The sequence below is a fragment of the Euprymna scolopes genome, chromosome 35 (assembly GCF_053919585.1).
Source record: "Euprymna scolopes isolate OS-2025 chromosome 35, ASM5391958v1, whole genome shotgun sequence".
NCBI classification, from domain to species: Eukaryota; Metazoa; Mollusca; class Cephalopoda; order Sepiida; family Sepiolidae; genus Euprymna; species Euprymna scolopes.
In genome coordinates, this window is record NC_136516.1 from 44,089,470 (window position 1) to 44,114,066 (window position 24,597).

Consider the following 24,597-nt stretch of genomic DNA (forward strand, 5'->3'; position numbering starts at 1 on the left):
AAAACAAGAAATTCCAACAGAAACCGAAGTGCTAGCTCGGGTATACCCTGCCGCTATTGCTCATAGAAATCTCTACCTCAATAGCTTTAAAGGGAACAGATGTTTGGAATCTAAAGTCAAAGTATCGTCAAAAGCGTGAAAGAGTCATGTGCTCAGTTCATCAAGTCCAAAGTAGAAGAACAAAGGCTTGGATCCCATGAGTTTTTACGAATAGTAAACAACTGTCACAAACATCGGCAACTGGTCTGAGATAATTTCGTCAGCATCTGACAAAGCCAAACACTTTACCAAGAACTTTGCATCAAACTCAACCCGATGTGATCAGGCCACCTACCTTCCGAATTTCCTTCGAAGACTGCTAACAATCTGAGCAACAGTTACCCGTCTGTGCATGAGGTTGTTACATTCATCAAGAACCTTGATGCCAGCAAAGCAAGAGTTCTTGGCAATATTCCGATCGTAATACCAAAGAAGCTGCAACTGAAACTGGCTCCCATACTTGCAAAACTGTTAAATCTATGTCTAATAGACAAATATTCCCAACATCTTCTCTGCTTTATCATTATTTTCATGGCAAGTGCTCGTCTGAGCTCCAATCCATGGTCCCCCCCTAGCCAAACTTTCGTGAGAAGCACTCCTCTAGTTGAAAATAATTCCCTCCAACTCTTTCTCTGTGCCTAAACCTAAACGTAGATTCCATGAACAAAGTTTCTGCACACCTGTGGAACTGTCTTCCGTTTTCCTGCTTTCCAGTTGACTACAATATGGTGGCCTTCAAGTCCAACGTAAACAAGGTCTTGATGAGCCGTTCCACATAAGTCAACAAATTTACCGAAGTTCCATTACTAACGATTACTATATTGTCCAATTGACTACTGTACATTCTTTAGCCCTTATCCTTGAGTGACATCTGGGCCTTGATAAGTGGTGATGCCTATGTAAAAAAACCTAATTAGTTTACTTAATATTTAAAAAATACTGGGGCTCGGTCTTCTGCATCTCATAACAAACAAATTAGTCGTTTGTATGTCATGAGTAAATTGCTCGAATCCGTGTTAAACAGAGACGTTGTCAATTCCCCAGTAAAAAAAAAAACCAAAAAACAAAAAACAAAAACAAAAAACAACGTTATCAGTGACAAACAATATGGCTTCCGTCCCGAGAAATCTACAACTGATATACTGCCTATAATCTCACTTAGTATCAGCAGATCTATCGACGAGGGTTTCCTCTCTAGAGCAATAGCTCTTGACATATTTGATAGAATTTTGCAAAAAGATCTACTTCACAAAAATTTCAACTACGAAATATCTGGTAATGTATTCTCGACCATCTATTTCAGTCTCTCCGATAGGTTTATACAAGTAGTCGTCGATGGGCAGAGGTTCGAAACTCAAAGTATCAAAGCTGACATGTCTCACGGATCCATCTTGAATCAACATTTCTTCTTTATCTTCACTAATGATCTTGCAAACCTCATTCTAAGTTCATTCGTTGACATCGCTTCAAAGGTCAGCAACAACCAAGCTCTCTCTGAGTCTCTCTCCTCCGACCTTGAGCACGTGGTACAGTGGACCAAAAGGTGACTAGTTAATTTTAACACGCCCTAAAACAAGCTTCTAGTTGATATGAATGGCTCTACTGTTAAAGATGCCCTTGTTCTTCGACAAACTTCTTGGACTGACCTTCACTCCTAACTTGAAATGGAAGATTTACATCAAAGCTGTTTTCAATGTCGCTGAAAAAATAGTTGCATCATTCTACCGCTTCAGAACGTATCTATCCGTATCAGAACCAGAGCTGTCGTAAAATAGAATAAAAATGCCACATCTAGGGAGCTGCTCGAATATCATATTCTGCCTTGACAGAGTTCCAAATCAGCTTTGAAATCTGCTAAGTTATGGCCTTTTCAATTCCCTGCAATCTCTTTCCCACAGAAGAGACGTTGCGAGCCTGACTCTACTCTATTGTTATTTTCATGGCAAGTGATCGCCCGACCTTTAATATATGCCCCCTTGCAAAACTTTCATAAAAAGCACTTCCTTAGCTACAAGTACTATCAACGACGCCCCCCTCTATCTATCCGTTTCGAAATCTAAAGGCAAGTTCTATGAACAAAGCTACTTTTCTAGAAATATCCACATGTGGAACTCTGTATTTCTATTAATTTATTTATTGCGGACTATTATCCTCGTCTGTCTTAGTCGTTGTTTCATGACGTTTCGACCAGCTATTCATGTGGCATTCGTCAGGTGGAAACCACGATGGGATAGGAACTCCGAATTTCCTAACTGCATTCTCATCAATTACTGCCATCCATAGTTGTTGTCGTCTCACCACGTTTTGACGAAGAAAGCCTTTGACCGGCTTTGGGTAGAATTGAAACCGCTATCTTCAGACAATTCTCACCTGGAACCATAGAGATTCAACGTATCTATCCACTGCGCTACGGGCCTCGAAGGGCTTTTAAAAAAAAATGCTTTTATTTATTTATTATCTTGAGAAAAAAAATGAGGATAATAGTCAGCAATAAATAAAATAATAAAAAAATACTCATCTCAATAATGAATTCCAATTAAAATAATATATATATCTGTATTTCTACTTTCCCGCTAACTACAACATATTCGTATTCAAGTTCAATGTAAAGAAATTCTTGTCGAGCCGTTTCCTTAAATAGTGAATTTTTGGCCAATTCTCATCACCGTACACTCATTAACCTTTATCCTTGCGTGGCCATCGAACATTGATAAGTGGTGACCTACTTATAACAAAAAAGATTATATCAATCAGGAATAGAAAAAAAAAGAAACACGGTAAGATAAGGAACAAGATGTGACTATATGTGGTCGAATTTTACATTATTAACGGCTATATTAGAGCTACGTTAGAGCTTTTATTATGTAAACAATTCAGGGCAATACTCAATTGCCTTTGTTTGGTCGATGATGCAAAAAAAACGAAGGAAAAGTGGCTTTAGTTAGCAGATTTGGGATTAATAATATGTTAATAATAACCTTGTTTTGCTAAAAGAAAACAATTGATTTCGCAAGAATATTATTAAAAGTTGTTTAGACTACGTTTGGGGAGCAGTATCTGACCATGAGGTTATCTCCCGAGGACGACCGACGTGAGAACAACTCGATAGAAATTTACCTCAATAAGCGATTGTGCACAGTTGGCACTGAGCCAATCAGAAGAGAAGGGGATATGTCGTAAGACCACCGATTGGCTAGTTCGAATTGGGCAGCTCCATTCACTCACGCATCAGTCCATTATATAAGCTTATGCACGAGCGATTTTTAGTCAGTTCGGTGCAGTTTGGCAGAGTGGAGTTGAGCTGACAGTGAGTTGAATAAAAGCCTTGGGCACTGGGAAATATGTCAACTTTGAAATACGGGTCAATCTCTCTCTCACTCACTCTCTCTCTCTCTCTCCCCCTCTCTCCCCCTTCTCTCTCTCTCTCTCTATGTCTCTCTCTCTCGCAAGCTGAACACCCTGGTTGAATACATTTGTCACATATTATATTCTGCACAAACAAAGTACATTTGTGTTTGGTTAAAACTCAATTGCTGATAATTCATCGCTTAACATTATCGCGAACAAAGGCTTCTTCCATATTCGTATCTGCAGACTGTTGGTAACAAAATAAAAAGAAAAGAAAGACAGATTCACTTAATTGTATCTGTCTTTGTCCCACTTTTCGAGAGGTACGATGTATGAAAATTGAATCCGGAATCATGGCTGATTGTTTCTCCAGGTGAAAGCGTTGCCGGTCGCAGATGATGCAACATGGGTTCAACAGTAGGCTCTAAAGTGATTTAATCTAAACTATTTATGTATTTAAATTTTAAATTCTAACTTTTAAAGCTTTTTATTGTTTAATTTTATAAAATTGAATTTAGATTGTATTTATATTTAATAAATATTACTTTATAAAGTGTATTTTACAATTTATTTCAATTTAAAACCATTACGAAAAAATAGAAATACACTAGTAAGAAGTTTATAGAGTAGAAAATCCCTTAGGCTATATAAATATCCCAACCCCCCAAAAAACAAATTTACCTTGAAATATTTGAATTTTTTAAATGCATTTCTATATAATTAAATGGAAATTTAACTTGATATTGAGATAAATTTTAAGTTTTAAATTTAGAAGGTTTTAATTTAAATTAATTTTGGAGTTAATATTAAAGGTATTTTTTTAAAAATTGAATTGGAATTAGACTTTAAATTTAATAAAAGAGCCCCATCCGATAAATAAAGAGAGTTATAATAAAAGTTTATAAATACATTTATATATGATAGGATTCTTCAGACTACTTAAGAATATGAATGCGATCTCTCTATCTATATATCTATAAAAGTGAAAGTGTCTGTGTGTGTGTATGTGTGTATGTATGTGTGTGTGTGTCTGTGTACATTTCCCTATGCAATAACTCTGACAATTTAAATTTGATATATAGAGTACTGAGATTTGGGAAAATCGATGTGATCGATTTTTGGCCAGAAAGTTGGCGAGTAAGGGGTCAAAGTTCAACGATTTCACCTTTGAGAACTCTACCAAACTCCTTCGACAATTTTGGGTCTAGACACTTGAAATTTTAGATATAGGTTCGTTGGACATAGGTCTAACTTAATAACTTAATTTGAGCCCAAAACAGTAAATGTTAAAGGGTCATAATAGGAATCAAAGTTAAAAAAATGACCTTTTTTTTTTTTTTTTGGTTCAGCATACACCTTAAAACACCCGGACAACGCCGGGCACCCATGCTAGTAATATATAATAAGAGAAATAGAAATTAAAGAAAAATATAACGAAATAATTATTGTGAAATTTTAAAGGAGTTTCAAAACCCTACAAGATTACCTACGTTTGAGCGATTTATTTAGATTTGAGCTGGTAGAAAAATAAAATAAATTTTCAGAGAAGACGCAAAACAAAACAAAACAATATATATATATATGTTATATAAACAATAAATAACTGAAAAATTTTAAACATATAAAATTCCTCTTCCCTCCTTTTCCCCTTTTTCCTTTTTTCCTTTTTCCATTTTCCCCTCTTCCTGTCCTTTTCTTCACTTTTCCTTCTTTTCTTCCTTTTTTCTTCCTCTTTCTTTTTTCCGTTCTCCTTTTTATTTCTTTTCCTTTTTTGGAGGGGGGGGTGTTAGCATTCAAAACACTAAACGGACTTAAACATTGTTTTAAATAATATTATGTGGATTTTGGTTGGTTGGTTGTTTTTGTTTTACGGCATATCAACCCTTTTCGGGTTATTTAATGCCGAATCCAAAGATTTTGAAGAAAATTTTTTTTAATAGAATATATTTGTTTTTTTTTCACATCGGTTTCTATTTAACCCATAGTTGGGACCCTAACAGGTACTACCACTCTGGGTCAGAGCGGACCTGGGAGCAATGGTAATTAAAGGGTGGCTCCACACTCCCCAAAGCCCACAAGCTGGGTGCTCTCCACTGGATATAGTTTAAGGTCATATCCAGGACCCCCATTGAGGGACTTTTACCCTCTGCAGGGGGGCAGTCAGCGTATTCTAATGCCCCACCGACAGGGCCATGGATTTTGGGTCATTCACAAAACGAGAGTTAAACGTGAACTCGTAAAGTGTCTATATGATTCCACCTCTGGTTATAAAACAGATGAGTATCGGCTGATGAGAGCTAAAACAGTCCGCTATTCTCAGGTTTGTAACTGACGGTACCGATGACTTTCTCATGTAAACCTTCTGTAAATAAAATATAAATAATACGCTCTTATTTTCGAAAATTTTCTCTATAATAGAGCTTGATATGCATATCTAAAACGGTCCCTTATTATCAGGTTTGGAACCGACGGTACTGATGACTTATCTCATCTAAATTTTCTGTAAATAAAACATATATATATATATATATATATATATATATATATATATATATATATATATATATATATATAGTAAGTTATAAAATATATATGGCGATTAAGCTACACTGAATATTCCGCGTTTCATCCACTCTAGGATTCAGGATTGAGTGGATGAAACGCGGAATATTCAGTGTAGCTTAATCGCCATATATATTTTATAACTTACTAACTAGCTTTACCTGCGTATTGAGCACTGTTGAAGTAAATACTTAAAGTTTACTTTCGTATATGAATTTATGTGAGTAAATGAAGCATATATATATATATATATATATATATATATATATATATATATATATATATATGATTCAACCGTGTTTGAATGTATTGTTAAGTGGCAGTTTTAGTCATGTAGAACTATTTTAAAGCTTCACCGCTCACTCATTTTTCGACCAAATTTAAAACAATTATTCCAGTTTATGGATCACCTTCTCAGATATATGGTGAAAAAATGTTTTTCAATTTTAGTTTAGTAAAACAAAAGTCATTATGAATTTACAGGTGTTCAAAATCATAAAAACCGTAAGGAGGTGAGCGAAGATTTTTATGACTGGTTTCTATAGCAACCATGTCGCTTCAGCGACTACTGTTACTACCAATTTACTTCTCTTGTGAAAAGAGAAGTAACCAGTGAAACAGAGAGAATGAAAGAATGAAAAGGAGATAATTGGGGGGATTTTATTGAAAGTAGACGAGTGCCGTACATTGTTATTACATATGTGTATGTGATGTTTAGGGGGACAAAAAATAAGACTGAAATTAAACAAAGAACAAGTGAATTTACTGGAAGTCTAGAAAAATCATGGATTACAATAGAAAAATACGAGCATGAAAAGTAATATGGTTAAGCTTAAACATGGAAACGTAAAGGACTAGCTGTTAAAACTGGAAAAGAAAGGGACAAGATTTTCTAGTAAAAATTGTAATAAATTTATAACTTAAAATATTGCAGCATTTTTAAAATTCCATTTATAACATTATATAATCAATTCTTAATGCTGCAATATTTTAAGTTATAAATGTATTATATTTTTTACTAGAATATCTTCTTTTCTTTTCCAGTTTTAATAACTAGTCGTTTACTTTTCCATGATTGAGCTTAATCATATTACTGTTAATGCTCGCATTTTTCTATTGTATATACAAATGCTTATTAATTCAATCATTCATTCAATAGTGATATTACCTCTTAATCACTACAGTTCTCCGACTTCTCCCCAGTTACATTAGACACCCCATTATTTCGTTTCTAATGTCGTTATCGCTAGACGTCATATCTCATATGTTGCCTAGTACCTTTTCTTCTCTTCTGATAAAATACCTAGCTATAAAGAGCATATATATTCTGTACCACTAATTGATGTAATCTCCCTATTGAATCAACGACTAGATCTATATGCATTAGTATATATCTTTATATTGTCATTTATTTCTTTTTCCTTCCGTATATATATATATATATATATATATATATATATATATATATATATATACACACATCCACACACACACACACACACACACATCTTCTATAATATAAATCCCACCTGTCTGTTTAAATTGTATCAGTTAAGATAAAAATGAAATGTAATTAGTCTTCAGGCGTACATCTCCGCCGTACTGTATATCGATACTCTATCGCTGACTGGGATAGCTTCCGTACATTCATATCTGACCTACCTCTGCATTCCATGTTTAAAAAGGCTGTGTCCTCTATAGTATCAGACATGACCGAATGGTTAATTGTAGGCATAGACCGAGTCATACAATCCAAAATATTCCAATAAAAACATAACAGCCAGCCATGGTGCTCCCCTGAATGTGCTGCTGCCATCGCGCACAGAAATCACTTTTTCCATAGCTACCAACGCAATAGAAGTACTGAGACCAAAGCTGCTTTCAGGACTGCCAGCAACCACTGTAAAAGAGTAATACAACATGCAAGAGAGCTATATGGCCAGTCTGTTAAATCCAAAGTAGCTGAGCAGCGGCTTGGTTCCTACCAGTTCTGGCAAATAGCAAATAGGATCTTGAACAGAAGCGTGCGTTCTATCCCAACTATCATCAATGGAACTGAGGTCATCTCGTCAGCATCAGACAACACCAGACTATTTGCCAAGAACTTTGCAGCTAATTCTACCCTATGCGACAATGACAATCAACTCCCTGTATTTCCTCCTATAAAAGACAACACGCTATGCAACATACAAATATCTGTGCGTGAGGTCGCCAAGTTAATCAAGAACCTTGATTCCAGTAAAGCAACTGGCCCTTACGGCATTCCAGTTATAGTGCTGAAAAAGCCCCAATCAGAACTTGCTCCCATACAAAACTGTTTAAGCGTTGTCTTAAGGAGAAGTGCTTTCCAACACCCTGGAAAACCTCATCAGTATGCCCCGTATTTAAGAATTCAGGTGAAAAGTCATCTCCCTCTCAGTACAAACCAATAAGTCTCCTGTGTGCCATGAGTAAGTTGTTGGAATCCATATTAAATAAAGAAGTAGTCAACCACCTCAACAGAAACAACCTTCTTAGTGACATGCAATACGGTTTCCGCTCTGCAAGATCTCCAGCAGATGTGCTAACAGTTATATCATATAGGATTAGTGAATCTCTTGACAAAGGTTTCCTTTCCAGGGCAATTGCTCTTGATATATCAAAGGCCTTCGATAAGGTATGGCATAAGGGTCTACTTCACAAGATTTCCAACTACGGTATTACTGGAAATGTTTTCTCAATCATTAAATCATTTCTCTCTGATAGGTTCATAAGAGTAGTGGTGGATGGGCAGAAATCATAGGCCCACAGTATTAATGCTGGAGTCCCCCCAGGGGTCCATCCTGGGACCAACTCTCTTCTTGATCTACATCAATGATCTCCCAAAACACATACTTAAATCATTCGTTGACATCTATGCTGATGACACGACCATCTATGGCAACACATCAAAGCCCGTAAATGACAAAGTTCTCTCTGATTCTCTCTCCTCTGATCTTGAGCGCGTGGTACAATGGGGGAAGAGGTGGCTGGTTACTTTCAATGCATCCAAAACTAATCTTCTATCTTTACATCATCAATGCTCTGATCAATTGAAATGAATGTCTCTCGTCTTGGGGAGGCTCCATGTTTTGACAAGCTTCTGGGTTTGACCTTTACTCCTGATCTGAAATGGAACACGTACATTAAATCTGTTAATAGGGACGCTGGGAAAATGGTGGGATCCTTCTACCGCTCCAGAAGATATCTTACTAGTGATGCAATTCTCTATCTGTATAAAAGCCAAGTACGTCCAAGGATGGAGTACTGCTGCCACATCTGGGCAGGAAATGCTAAAAACAGCCTACTCTGCCTTGAGAGAGTACAAAATAGACTTCGTGGTTTTGTGGGGATGCCCTTTTCTCTTCCCGGCAACCTCTCTCCCACAGAAGAGACGCTGCGAGCCAATCTTTGTTTTATCGTTATTTCCATGGCAGGTGCTCGTCTGAACTCCAATCCCTCGTCCCCCCCTCGCCAATCTTTCACGAGAAACACCCGTCTGGCTGAAACTACTGTCAATAATTTTCCACACTCTTTATCTGTGCCTAAATCCAAACGTAGATTCCATGAGCAAAGCTTCTTTCTTAGAACTGCACGCCAGTGGAACTCTCTGCCGCTTGCCTGTTTCTCACCTGACTACAACTTGGATGTCTTCAAGTCCAACATAAACAAACTCCTGACAAACCGCCCCCTTAAGTAAGACACTGTATCAGAAACCCCAATACTAATGATTGCTACAGTACTATCTCATTGATTACTGTACACGCAATAAGCCTTATACCTGAGTGGCCTTCGGACCTTGATAAGTGGTGACCCCCATGTAAAATAAAAAAATGTATCTATGTATGTTTGTATGTCCGCCTAAAACTTTCGACAAAGGCAACGGATTTTCACGCGATTGAAATGATTTCGAATCGCGACCTTTCGGACGACAAATATAAAAAAATTGGCCCAAAAAATTAATTTCGTCACCCTAAACTAGGCACTTTTCTACTTTTTTTCGCCGATAGTTTCGAAAGTCATCTCTTCTTTCGATTGTCTTTCCTTAATTTAAACTCTCGTCACTTCCGTTTTAGCAATGGGCGCCACAGCAAAAACGTCATGTTTTTTTTTCACGTTCTTTTCCTCCTTCGCGGAATGGGTTCGAACCTACTACCACTTTTTTTTGCTCAACAGAAACCTCCAAACACCCGGCAACACCAGGCACCCAGATGATAATTGCAACGTCTTGTCACGCGAGTGCCGCTCCCTCAGGCACTGAAGGTTCATGAGCTGCAGATGACTTTAGTCCTGCCGGCAAAAATTCACACACTCAAACAGACATGACACTGAAGACGGTAACTAGTATACATACATATATACACATACACACATACATACGCATACACACATACATATAACACACATATATGCATAAATACATACACAATACATAAAACACATACATATACATACATAAACATACACAAGACGGTCAATGGCATACAAACACATATATATATAAATGCAAATATACATATATACACATACACACATACATATCTGTAAACATACACACATATATACATATATACATACATAATGCATAATACACATACATATACATACACACACGCATATACAAATAGATACGCACATATACATACATATACACATATATACACATATGCACATATATATATACATACACTTACCTACGTATACATACATGAATATGCACTCATACACAAACATGCACGTACATACACATATACATGCATATATATACATACACACACATGCATATATACACATACACACATGCATATATGCATACACACACATGCATATACACATACATACAAACAATATATATACGTATATACATACACACACATAATATATACGTACATATACACATATACGTACATATACACATAGATATACACACATATACATAGACCTGCATATGAACATACATACACCTATACATACATATAATGATGGCAGATCTGTTATTACATGTTTCCAGCATTTCAGATCTACACGCGTCACAACTTTTCCATGGCTGAGGGAGTATCTATACACAGCTGATGTTACAGAGTTTTAGCTTTGTACGACAGCTAAATCTCTCTCTCTCGGTTCAAAATGTTGACATCCAGAAACAAGCAAGAGCAAGATAGTCAGCAACAAGTCAAACTGCAGACCAGGTTAATGCGGGTACTGGTCTCCCGCTTTATGTTTTTTTTTTTTTGCTTGTTTATTAAATCTAAGATTTGCTTCTCCTAGAGGGGTTGCCTTCACAACGGCTTACGGGAGCCATCTCCGCCTCACATACACATGACAATAAACACATGCGTACATACAAATATACGCCAACATACGTATGCATGTGCACACACATGCAACCATAATCACGTAGAGGCACACAAATACGCACATACATACATATGCCTATACATACGTACACACACATATACATGTAAAATACACATGAAGGAACATTCCAAAGTCATACATAGTAAGTGATCAGCGGCTGGACCGTTTTTGTCCCTTTTCCTTCCTGATCTTTTTCCTCCTTCCTTTTTTTTTCTTTTTTTAATTAAAAAGTTTGTTTTAGACTCACACTTATGCAGTGAATGATAATGATGATGATGTTGACAAATTCACACATAATTTTCCAAATAACTCAACGTACGAATCGACAAAAAACAACAGTCCAATTGATATTATTTACAGACTCTTGGATTTTTTTTTAAATAAAAAGTTTGTTTTAGACTCACACATATGCAGTACATCATCATCATCATCATCATCATCATCATCATCATCATCATCATCATCATCATCATCATTGTCGTCATCGTCATCGTCATCATCATCATCATCATCATCATCATGTTGTCAAATTCACACATAATTTTCCAAATAACTCAACGTACGAATCAATATATATATATATATATATATATATATATATATATATATATATATATATATATATATATATATATGCGACCAAGAAATATTAAGCGAGTGATTGAAACTTCATTTTTAATTTTTCTGTTTTCATAACTTCATATATGAGAAATAATTGGCGTTTTCTATATGGAAAAAATATATTCTTGAACGTAATTAGTGGTCTGGTTTAATATTAAATTTAAATCTGAATAATAATAATAATAATAATAAGAAGAAGAAGAAGAAGAAGAAGAAGAAGAGAAAAGGAAGAAGAAGGGGAATTGATTTCTCTGACTTACAGCAAATGAGGCTTTTTGAAGTTATTGCATGCCAAAGAAAATCACTATTTTTTACACAGGAATCACCACTTCTCAAGGCCCGGAGGCCACTCAAATATAAGGGTTAATGGGTATACATTAGTTAATGTGATTATAGCCTAGTAAACATAAGTAGTGGGAATTTTGTAAATTGGATTACTAAGCGGAACGGTTCCTATTTACAATGCCTCCCCACGGGACAGAGTTAGACACCAGGGTCGTGGAGAAAAGGAACAAAAATAAAAATTGTCTCAGTCGTGAAGTACTTCTCCTCCACTGACAGAGAACAAGAAATTGAAGTGCGTTTACGTTGGACTTGAAGGCAATCAGACTGTAGTCAGCTAGAAAGCAGGGAAACGGAAGACAGTTCCACAGGCGTTCAGTTCTAAAAAAGAAGCTTTGTTCATGGAATCTACATTTAGGTTTAGGCACAGATAAAGAGTGTGGGAAATTATTGATAATGGTTTTGGCTAGACGAGTGTTTTTCGTGAAAGTTTGACGAGATGGAACCATAGATTGGAACTCAAATGAGCACTTGCCATGAAAATAACGATAAAGTAAAGACAGGCTTGTAACATCTCTTCTGTGAGAAAGAGGTTGCAGGGAAGAGAAAAGAGCATCCCCCACTAAGTTACGAAGTCTATTTTGAACTCTGTCAAGGCAGGATAAGCTGCTTCCAGCAGCTTCTGCCCAGATGTGGCAATAGTACTCCATCATCGGCCGTACCTAACTTTTATATAGGTAGCGAATTGCATAAGGAGTGAAATATCTACTGGAGTGGTAGAAAGATCCCACTGTTTTTCCAACGACCTTTGCAATGGATTTGATATACAGATTGGGAGTAAAGGTCAAGCCATGAAGCTTGTCAAAACATGACGCCTCACCAAGACGAGAGCTGTCCATTTCAATTCATGCCAGATGGGCATCAGAGCATTGATGATGTAAAAATAAAATGGTTTTAGATGCATCAAAAGTAACCAGACACTTCTTTCCCCATTGTACCAGGTGCTCAAGGTCAGAAGAGATCTTTGATGTGTTACGGTAGATTGTAGTGTCGTCAGCATAAATTTCTACGAATGATGTAAGGATGTGATCATTAATGTAGACCAGGAAGAGAGTTTGGCCCAGGACGTACTCCTGAACGATATCACATTGCATGTTTCTGTTTGTATGTTTGAGGGCATATCAACAACTTTTAGTTAGTTAACCATATTTCATTCACAGTTTTGTTTTATAATAACAAATAAAAAAAAATTGTCGTAAATTACCACGAATCTCGATTTTACCATTTATAATTATTTGTTTTTATTTTATGCTGAAACATAATCCATTAAACTGCTTTTGGGAAGTTTTTGCTGATATTCTCACGTATAATATCAATATATAAACGATAACTTAGTGCGCGGGGCTGGAAATTAACGAAGAGAAATTACAATTTAAGACAAATCTTAGTCAATAACCCAAAGATAATACATTCTGAAACAAATTTTAAAAGGTTAAAAATACTAAATAACCTACAATTAATAATATTTTCTGAAGTTTCTGAATTTTTTAGATGAGGATTGATTATACGTATTATGTGGATTCTTTGGACTACTGTTCTCATCTTGAGTGTGATCTTTATAATGTTTCAGTCGTTGTAATCTCCGACCTTCTTCAAATTAATCTTGTCGAACTCGGGAATGTTTCTGTCGAACTCGGGATTTTGGACAGGATTTCGAACGGAACCCTTTATTTACTTCACGGGAGTTGCGTGCTCTTGTTCCGTCATCCATGAGTGGATAGAGGTCCCAAATAATTCGCAATTGTATTTTTCGGTCGCCCACACTGACGATTGACCTTCAACCTTCAGGAGAATATCACTTTTTACAACTGATTTTTCTAAGCACTCTAACCACTGCGCCACGGGTCCTTGCGAACTTAAGTGGGCATATGCGCTAAAGTTAATTTCCCTAAACACATACACAATACACGCGCAATATATATATATATATATATATATATATATATATATATATATATATATATATACTAGCATTTCAGCCCGGCGTTGCCCGGGTGTTTGGAGGTGTATGTTGAGCAAGAAAAAAAAAGCGGTAAATTTTTAAAAATTTGACCCCTATTATGACCCCTTAACATTTATTGTTTTGGACTCAAATCAAGTTATTAAGTTAGATCCATGTCCAAAGAACCTATATCTAAAATTTCAAGTGTTTAGACCAAAAATTTGAGGAGGGGTTAGGTAGAGTTCTCAAAGGTCAAATCGTTGAACCTTGACCCCTTAACAGGCAAATTTCTGGCCGAAAACGGATTAAAAAGATTTTTCCAAATCTCAATACCCTGTATATCAAATTTCCCGTCTGTAGGCTGAAAATTGACAGATTTATTGCATAGGGAAATGTACACAGACAGACAGACTCATGCACATACACAGAGACCTGTTCACTTTTATAGATATATAGATAATGAAATAAAAAAAGATGTAGTGTTTACCTGATATACGCAATGGTCAACTTAAATCTAATATAAATACCAGTATTTATATATAGATAATTGTTGTGGGGGAATCACCCTCTAAATGGACTATTCTATCCATTATATAAACCTTTTGATCCCAGGTGTGGATTAAACACCGGAGCGACCCTCGCCTGCTCGGTGACGTTTACGACTCTTTTCAGTTGTGACATTTTTACGTTGTTGTTCCAGTAATACACTGTTTAAACTCTATTCCGTTGTTCTGTTTTCTTTGTGGCTTATTGCAAGCCATAACACTGGCGACATAGGATTCGGAGAACGTACTCACGTTTAAAAACAGTGTTCTAAAAAACGAAACACTGACGACATTGGATTCAAGGAGCATACTAAAATCAAAACCAGTAACGACATTCAAAAAAATATACTCGCGTTGGAATACTATTCTAAAAATACTAACGACGTCGGACTCAAATGTTATCAAGCCTAAGTAAGTGTCTAACATAACACTTGCAACTGAAAGGTTCACGATAACTAAAAAAAAAACGCAGATCCTTACGGAAAAAAAAGAGTTGAAAAGAAAAAAGTTCGTCACGACTTTCAAAGATAGCGCTGTACTTTTGCAAAAAGAAAAAGGTTTGTCGCGACTTAGAAAGGTAAATTTTTATACTTTTGGAAAAAAAAATTCGTCACTTGTGGGTTTCGCTGCTAAAATCGGGCGTTATTTTTTTGTTTTTTCTCTGATTTTTTTTTTCTTTAGACAATGAACTTTTTATATATTTATGTTTTTCTGTTCGTTTTATTGTCTGGAGGAAGAAATAAGAAAGAATAAAACGGTTTTGTAAAATTCAGCGAACGTTTTGAAATTGCTAATGCTGACAAAGCAAAATGGACGAATTGAAAGTAGCAAATTATTACCAGGGGTTCATCCTTAATGAGCTGCTGAAAAAGGATAAGGCTTGGGGTTGAACAGAAGATTGCCAGACATCATTCCAAGAAATAAAAAGAATCCTGACTTCAAAACTATTCCTAGCACATTTCAACCCGCAATTGGACATAATAGTAGCTAGCGACGCTAGTCAATATGGCGTTCGCATCACGGGCTCTCTTGCCAACGGAAAAGAATTATTCTCAGATCGAGAACGAAGCCCTAGGAATTATATTTGCAATTTCAAAAGTCCACCGGTTCTTGTACGGAAGACATTTTTTTCTACAAACCGACCATAAGCCGTTGATATCCATTTTTGGATAAAAAAAGGACTTCCAACATTCACTGCGAACCGACTATTAAGATGGGAAACTATTCTGCTGAATTATAATTTTACAATTCAATTTCTCCCCTCCAAAAAACTAGCCCATGCAGACGGTCTATCAAGACTGATTCCTGCCAAAATGGAACCTCTTGAAGATTCAGTAATCGCGGCACTACGTATTAATAGTGATGTAAAAACAATGATAAACAATATTATCTGCCAACTGCAAGTAACACTTCAGGAAATTAAGTCAGAAATCCCTAAATGACAATTTCATTCAAACCACGAAGCAGAAATTAGAAATGGGTGACACTAGTTCAGACATTTTTTCTGGTTGCGACGAAATACTGTTATACAGTGAAAGGGTTGTCATCCCCCAAACCCTTCAAAAAAGAATTCTCAAGGATTTTCACATGGCGCATCCAGGAATAAACATAAAGAAAAGCCTAATGAGAAGTTTTGTTTATTGGCCAGCTATTGACCAAGATATTACCGACATGGTGAACAGATGCAAAGGCTGTGCTTTGGCTGCAAAAGAACCACCGATAACATATAAACCTTGGCCTAAGGCTGAATAACCATGGTCGAGGATCCACATCGATTATGCGGGACCTGTGGAGGATTTTTACTACCTGATAGTAGTTGACTCTTACTCTAAATGGCCAGAGGTACTAAGATGCAAAAAAAAAAAAAAAGACCACGGCAACAACGACAAATTTTTTATTGGAATTGTTTGCTCGGTTTGGGGGTGTAGACTGTTTGGTTAGCGACAACGCTACACAGTTCACCTCGACAGAGTTCAGAGAATTCTGCGAGACGTATCAAGTCAAGCATATAACGATACCCCAGTACCTCGCCAGAAAAACGGCCAGGCCGAACGCTTCGTCGATACGCTTAAAAGGGCATTAAAAAAGGCGTCCGGTACACCGACAGAAAAGGTTTGCAGAATCAGGAGCTTTCCGGGCGGTTGGAAAACTGCTTCCGTGGTACCAGTATTCAAGAATTCTGGCGAAAGAACTGACCCATCAAATTATCGCCCCATTAGCCTCCTCCTACTTTTCGCCAAAATATTTGAGACGATAATTAGCCGTGCTCTAATCCATCACCTTACAGATGCTAAACTTCTGACTGACAAACAATATGGATTTAGACAAGCCCGTTCCACAGCAGACATCCTAACTGTAATCTCTGAACGTATATACCATTCGCTGGACAAAGCGAGGGAAGGCAGAGCGGAAGCTCTAGGTATATCTAAGGCTGTTGACAGGTTATGGCATGAGGGTCTCCTCAGGAAGATTAGATCATACGGTATCACTGGTAGAATATTAACATAATTAAATCGTTCTTAGATAAGAGAAAAATCTAGTTTGTCCTCGACGGTCGTACATCTAAACAATATGATATAAATGCGGATAAGTGTCTCAGGGGTCTATCCTTGGACCTCTGTTGTTCCTAATATTCATTAATGACCTCCTCGAAAAAATTGCCTCTGAGATGGGTATATATGCTGATGACACCACACACTATAACAGGCATGATAGGAAAAAAATGAACATATATCTAAAGAAATGGCCAAAACACTAGAGGATGACCTCCAATCAGTAGTGGAATGGGGACAAAAATGGATGGTCACATTCAATGCTGCCAAGACTAAACTGGTTTCCTTCAATAATTACAAGAAACCTTCTCTGCCACCAATAGCAATGGGCAGTGACTCTTTATCTGAGAGAACATCTTTCAAACTGCTTGGCCTAACGTTCACAGGAAACATGAGTTGGAACAATTACATTGAAAGCATTGTCAGGGCCGCTGCGAAGAAGGTAGGCTCTCTCTACCGCGCTAGAAAACTACTAACACCCGAAAGTATCCTGTACTTCTATAAGGTCACCATTCGCCCATGTATGGAGTATTGCTGTCACATTTGGGCTGGTGCATCTGCTACTAGTCTCTCGCTCCTAGAGAAGGTTCAAAAGAGAATCGCCAATCTTATAGGCCCTGAACTGTCATCTCAGCTTCAGCCTCTGTCCCATCGACGAAATGTTGCATCCCTCTGCTTGTTCTACAAGTATTTTAATGGTGAATGTTCTGGCGAACTGCAGACATTTGTGCCCCCACGACGTAGACACCCTCAACAAACCCGACATGCAGCTAAATCCCACCTTTACACAGTAGAGATCCCTAGATGTAAAAGATCTTTCTACTCCAGTAGTTTCTTCCCCAGAACCGCTAGACTCTGGAATTCCATTCAAAGTCCCTGCTTCCTCAACTGTACTGACATGCAGAAGTTCAAGTGTAACGTGAACCGACATCTTGCTGCCCAAATTCCAACATAGTACCCCAGTAGTTGTTGTCCCTGATAGTAGCCCCCAACACCAAAGTGACAATGTGCCTTGTTTGGGGTGAAAATGTAAAAAAAGAAAAAAAAATCCGGACAAACCAGCAGAAATCATGGTTGGACGGAAAATAAAATCCGTATTTGATAAGCTGCTACCCAAACACATAGTACACAACAGAACCTCTACAATGCCAACGAAACGGTTTAACAGCGGATATAACGTGTATTTTAGAAATTTTAGAAATAACGTTTCTTTTTGGGAACAGGGAACGATCTTACGAAGAATCGGCCATGTTACATACATCATTCAGGGCCCAAAGTTCCAACATAAGAGGCACCTGAACCAAATCAAGAAACGCTTCTACGAGGATCAAGAAGAACCACCGCAGGACGGCAGTGAGGCGATTGAAACTGTGTATGACTGTTTTGATATAGACCCTCCAAAAGGGATGTCGGAACTGAGACGCTCCGACAGAAAGGAAACGCACAGACTCTTTGGTGGTCTGCCCCAAAAAACGTTGCACAAATACAGTTGGATAGTCAAGTAGTAGTTGTCGACTGTAAAAGTTTGTTGTAAAACATGGAATACATGGTTAGTTTGTTTCGTTTATTTTTTTTTAATAAAAGCGATTTTCTCTGTGTAAGCTGTAAACGATAATGAGAAAAAAAAAACAATAAAATAAAAACTTAAAAAAGGTAAAGATGGCGTAAGTACCCATTGGATTAGGTAATTAAAGAAAAAGAACAATAAATAAATAAAAAAGTGTAAAAAAAAAAAAAAAGAAAATGGAATAAGTAACCGTTAGAATAGCTGTATGCCAATCCACTTTTTTAAGCAACTACGAACACAAACCGGTGTTTCTCGGAAGTTTTTACTGTGAACGGTCAAGTCCGATGTAAATTGGTGGCGGTGGAAGGAGGAATCTTATATAGAGAGAAGAGTTTACTACTTCCATTGATCCTAAGCGATTTTTGCAGCGAACTCTCACCAGATGAAATATAGGAATCTACGATCAGCGACGTTATGGAAAGCTAATATGCCTATAACACACCTCAGATATTGTGCTGCAGTTTGTGTGTAATAGATTTGCATGTAATGTCTCGATTTTTAATCCTATTAAGGTCAAACTCAGATGAAAAAAAATGAATTCATTTTATTAATGTAGAAGAAGAGAAGAAGAAGAAAAGAGAAGAGAAAGAAAGAAGAAGAAGAAGATAATGATAGAAGAAGATAGAAGAAGAAGGAGGAGAAGAAGAAGAAGATAAAAGTGAAAGTGTCTGTCTGTCTGTGTACATTTCCCTACACAATACCTCTGTCAATTTTAAGTCTACAGACTCGAAATTTGATATACAGGGTACTGATATTTGAGAAAATCTTTGTAGTCCATTTTCGGCCAGAAATTTGACTGTTAAGGGGTAAGAATTCAACGATTTGACCTTTGAGAATTTACCAAGCTTCTCTGGCAATTTTGGGTCTAAACACTTGAAATTTTAGATATAGGTTCTTTGGACATGGATATAACTTAACTTGATTTGAGCCCAAAATAATAAATGTTAAGGGACCATAATAGGGGTCAAAGTTTAAAAAAAAATGGACCTCTGCGGTCTCTACCAAATTACTCAGACAATTTCTGGTCTAAACATTTGAAATTTTACATAAAGGGTATTCAAAGATAGGGCAAGCTTTTTAATCGGTTTGGGTCGAAAATATGAGCTACCAATATATAAATGTATTTATGTATGTATGTATGTATGTATGTATGTATGTTTGCATGTCTGCCTAAAACTTTCGACAGAGGAAGTGGATTTTCACAAGATCAGTATCGTTTTGAAGCTCGACCCTTCAGACGACAAATACCGTAACATTTGCTAAAAACATTAATTTTTTCACGCTCAACTGGGCATTTTTTTACAGGGAGGGGTCACTTTTTTCACCGATATTTTCGAAAGTCATCCCCTTTTTTTGAGTGTCTAGCCTACGCCACTTCCGGTTTGGCGGTGGTCGTAACAGCAAAGACGTTAGGTTTTTTTCACGTTCATTTCCTCCTTCGTGGTACGGGTCCGATCCTGCCTTCCTAGTACCACTTTTTTTTTTTTTTGCCCAACACACACCTCTAAACACCCGAGCAACGTTGGACACCATGTTAGTATATATATACTGCTTTTTTTTGTTTGTTTGTTCCTTTCACTTATTGCTGTATATATTATCTATAATTTATAATTAACAATTTCCATATTGTGTTAAATTCAATACATCGACCGAAACATTTTGAAAATGACACTCAAGATGAGAACAGTAGTCCAATGTAACAAATAATGCAAACAACCAATCGTCATCTGAAAAATTCAGAAACGTAAACATTTGTTTCCTTTCATTGTGTATTTTTTTTACACATAATCGCCTAGAAAAAAGTAGAATCTCATTTTTTGTGTGCTATTTAGTAAGGGGTGTAAATCTAAAGCAGGGTTTCCCAAACTTTTTCAGACTGGCGGCCCCTTGGTTTCTAGAATCGACTGCTAGTGCCCCCTACCACATAAATACATGTGAACTTTTTTTCAAAGTGAAAACAACAATATTATCACATTTCCAAAATATGTAAGATATGTATTTAGAAACAATGATATAGCACACGAGTTCGACTTCGTCGGCTTGCAACATTTTATTTGATCTTGACAATAAACGTTAAAAATCACAAACACTTTTTTCCAAATTGAAAATAATATTAAACACAAAATTTGCTTTTCAAACATAATGATTAACTTTTCAAACATAATAATTAACTTTTCAAACATAATAATTAACTTTTCAAACATAATTAATCTGATTAACCATTTTTTCTCTCCTCAATTACCTTTAATTTACACATCTAAAACTTAACCATATTACTTTTCATGCTCGTATTTTTTTTATTGTAATATATATATATATATATATATATATATATATATATATATAGAGAGAGAGAGAGAGAGAGAGAGAGTCTGATCTGAACCCATTTGAGATAAGAAAACTGTGAAATCAAAAAAGAGAGAAACAGATGACGATATGAGAGAACGATCGAGATAGAAAAAGAGAGGAAGTAAAAAGAAAGAGATGAAGAAGAAAAATAGAGAGAAAGAAAGAGAAAGAGATAAGGAAAGAAAGAAAGAAAGAAAGTGACTACGAGACAGACAGAGAGAGAGAGAAGAAAATAGGAAGAAAAAGAAAGAGAGGAAGACAGCGAAAGAAAGAGGTAGAGATGTATAGATTGAAATATATATATATATATAGAGAGAGAGAGATGAGAGAAAGATAGAGGAAGATAGAAAGAGGGAAAGAAAGAGAAAGAAAGAGAGGTTTGCTTTTCCAATATAATAATTAACTTTTCAAACATAATAATTAACTTTTCAAAAATAATAATTAGACAGACTACCCGTGACCCGTTTGGTCAGTATGTTATATTAGCTATGGAATTCATGTATGAGTGTGACACTTGTGACGTAAAGAAAATAGTTTTTTTTTTTTTACATAACAGAAACATTTGTATGAAAGTATATTAAAATGAAAAATCATGGACGGATCACTCAAACATGAAAAAAAAAAATCCGCCCTATTCGTGTAAAGTTACTTATTTTTCCGAATAATCGATAAAAAATCGAAAATTAAACATGATTTTCCTACGAATCGAATGCCGACGGAAGTCATTTAGCAGCAAAAACGCACATGAACCTACTGATGAGAAATATAAGAATGAACAATCCATATTGGAATTCTTCAACCAAGTTATAGAAACTTAAAAGCTAAAAAAAAAAAAAAATTAATAAAACCTGAAGCAAAAAAATAAAACCTAAATAAATAAAATAAAATAAAACTAATATTGAAACAGATTAGTTAATGTGTCAACAAATTCACCGTTCTCACATAATTATTTTGTATCTAGAAATCTAAACAAAAAATAAAAAAGAACGAAGGAAGGAAGGAAGAAAGGAAGGAAAAGGGACGGATAGAGAGTAGTAGTAGTAGTAGTAGTAGTAGTCTTGGCTTTACTACAATTGTTCTTATGTTTGTCAACGGGTTAAAGATGATTAGTTGTAAGAAAATAGCGACAGTATAGTTGTAATAAAGAATAGTTGCAAAACACCCCCACTCTTTCCATGTTAAATAATAATTTCGAAATAATAACGTTAATATTTTAGTGCGCAGGTCAAAATCTGCAAAAGAAGCGATTTGTGTTCATCTGTTTACGTTGTTATGGGTTAATGTTTATGTTAGAGAATGGATGGAGAGAAGAGAGAGAGAGAGAGGGGGGGAAGAGGTGAGTTATAGTGTAGACACGTTGGCCGGAAGTAAAAGATCAGCTGATTTGATTGCGTGTGAGTCATGTGATCAGGTTAGCTGAATCGTGGAGATATGATTTGGACTCAGAAGACAACGGACGGCTTCCCGTTGTCTCCTCCTCTTCACTGGGGGGGGACGAACGCTGACGTGTGTAGAAGAAGAACCCACACAGGCCAATTTCACTTTCCACCTTCTGCAGGACATCTGGGAAAAGTGAAATAAACTATAGAACCAATTCCTTGTCTTGTAGTGATTGAATCTTCATCCAAAAACAGGTATCAAGTCTCCCTCCAGAACGAGAAATTTCCAGATGGTTCAACATCGAAGAAGCAGAGGTAAGTTCTGAAAATACATGTCACTCACACATGATTCCCTTTATGATACAACATAAATATATAATATAACACGTCATCTCTTCTAATCCATTATTAGAGATGACGCAACAAACACTCAACCCTTTATTATAGAGCAGCAACGTAACATTTATGCGCGCATGCAGAACCGGATGTCGTAAACAGGAAAGTGGGTTACATCACTTGTTACAAGGTCATTTGAGGTTGTTTTTTTTTACACAGTGATCACCACTTATCAAGGCCCGGAAGCCACTCAGGGATAAGGGTTATTGCAAGTACATTAAGTTAGTGAGGAGATTTGCTGAAGTGTTTACTTAAGGGGGCGGTTCATTAGGAATTTGTTAACATTGGACTTGAAGACATCCAAGTTGTAGTCCGGAGGGAAGCAGGCAGACGGAACAGAGTTCCACAGGCGTGCAGTTCTAAGAAAGAAGCTTTGTTCATGGAATCCGCGTTTTGATTTAGGCACAGATATAGAGTGGGGGAAATTTTTGACAGTGGATTCAGCTAGACGGGTGTTTTTCGTGAAAGATTGGCGAGGGGGGACCAGAGATTGGAGTTCAGACGAGCATCTGCCATGGAAATAACGATAAAACAAGGACAGGCTCGCAACGTCTCTTCTGTGGGAGAGAGGTTGCAGGGTAGAGAAAAGGGCATCCCCCACTAAGCAACGAAGTCTATTTTGTACTCTGTCAAGGCAGGATAGGCTGTTTTTAGCAGCTCCTGTCCAGATATGGCAACAGTATTCCATCCTTGGACGTAATTGGCTTTTATATAGATAGAGAATTGCATCAGTAGTGAGATATCTTCTGGAGCGGTAGAAGGATCCCACCATCTTTCCAGCGAACTTGGCAACAGACTTGATGTACGTGTTCCATTTCAGATCAGGAGTAAAGGTCAAACCCAGAAGTTTGTCAAAACACGGAGCCTCACCCAGACGAGAGACATCCATCACAATTGATGCCAGATGGGGATCAGAGCGTTGATGATGTAAGGATAGGAGTTTGGTTTTGGATGCATTAAAGGTAACCAGCCACATCTTCCCCCACTGAACCACGCGCTCGAGATCAGAGGAGAGAGAATCAGAGAGAACTTTGTCATTTACAGCCTTTGATGTGTTGCCGTAGATGGTTGTGTCATCAGCATAGATGTCAACGAATGATTTAAGTATGTGTTTAGGGAGGTCATTGATGTAGATCAGGAAGAGAGTTGGGCCCAGGATTGACCCCTGGGGGACTCCAGCATTTATATTGCAGGCCTCCGATTTTTGTCCATCGACCACTACTCTTATGAGCCTATTGGAGAGAAATGATTTAATGATTGAGAAAACATTTCCCGTTATACCGTAGCTGGAAATCTTGTGAAGTAGACCCTTATGCCATACCTTGTCAAAGGCCTTTGATATGTCAAGAGCAATTGCCCTAGAAAGGAAGCCTTTGTCAAGAGATTCACTTATCCTGTGGGATATAACCGTCAGCACATCTGCGGTAGATCTTGCAGAGCGGAAACCATATTGTGTGTCACTAAGAAGGTTATTCCTGCTGAGGTGGTTGACTATTTCTCTATTTAATATGGATTCCAGCAACTTACTCATAACACACAGGAGACTTATAGGTCTGTATTGAGAGGGAGATGACTTATC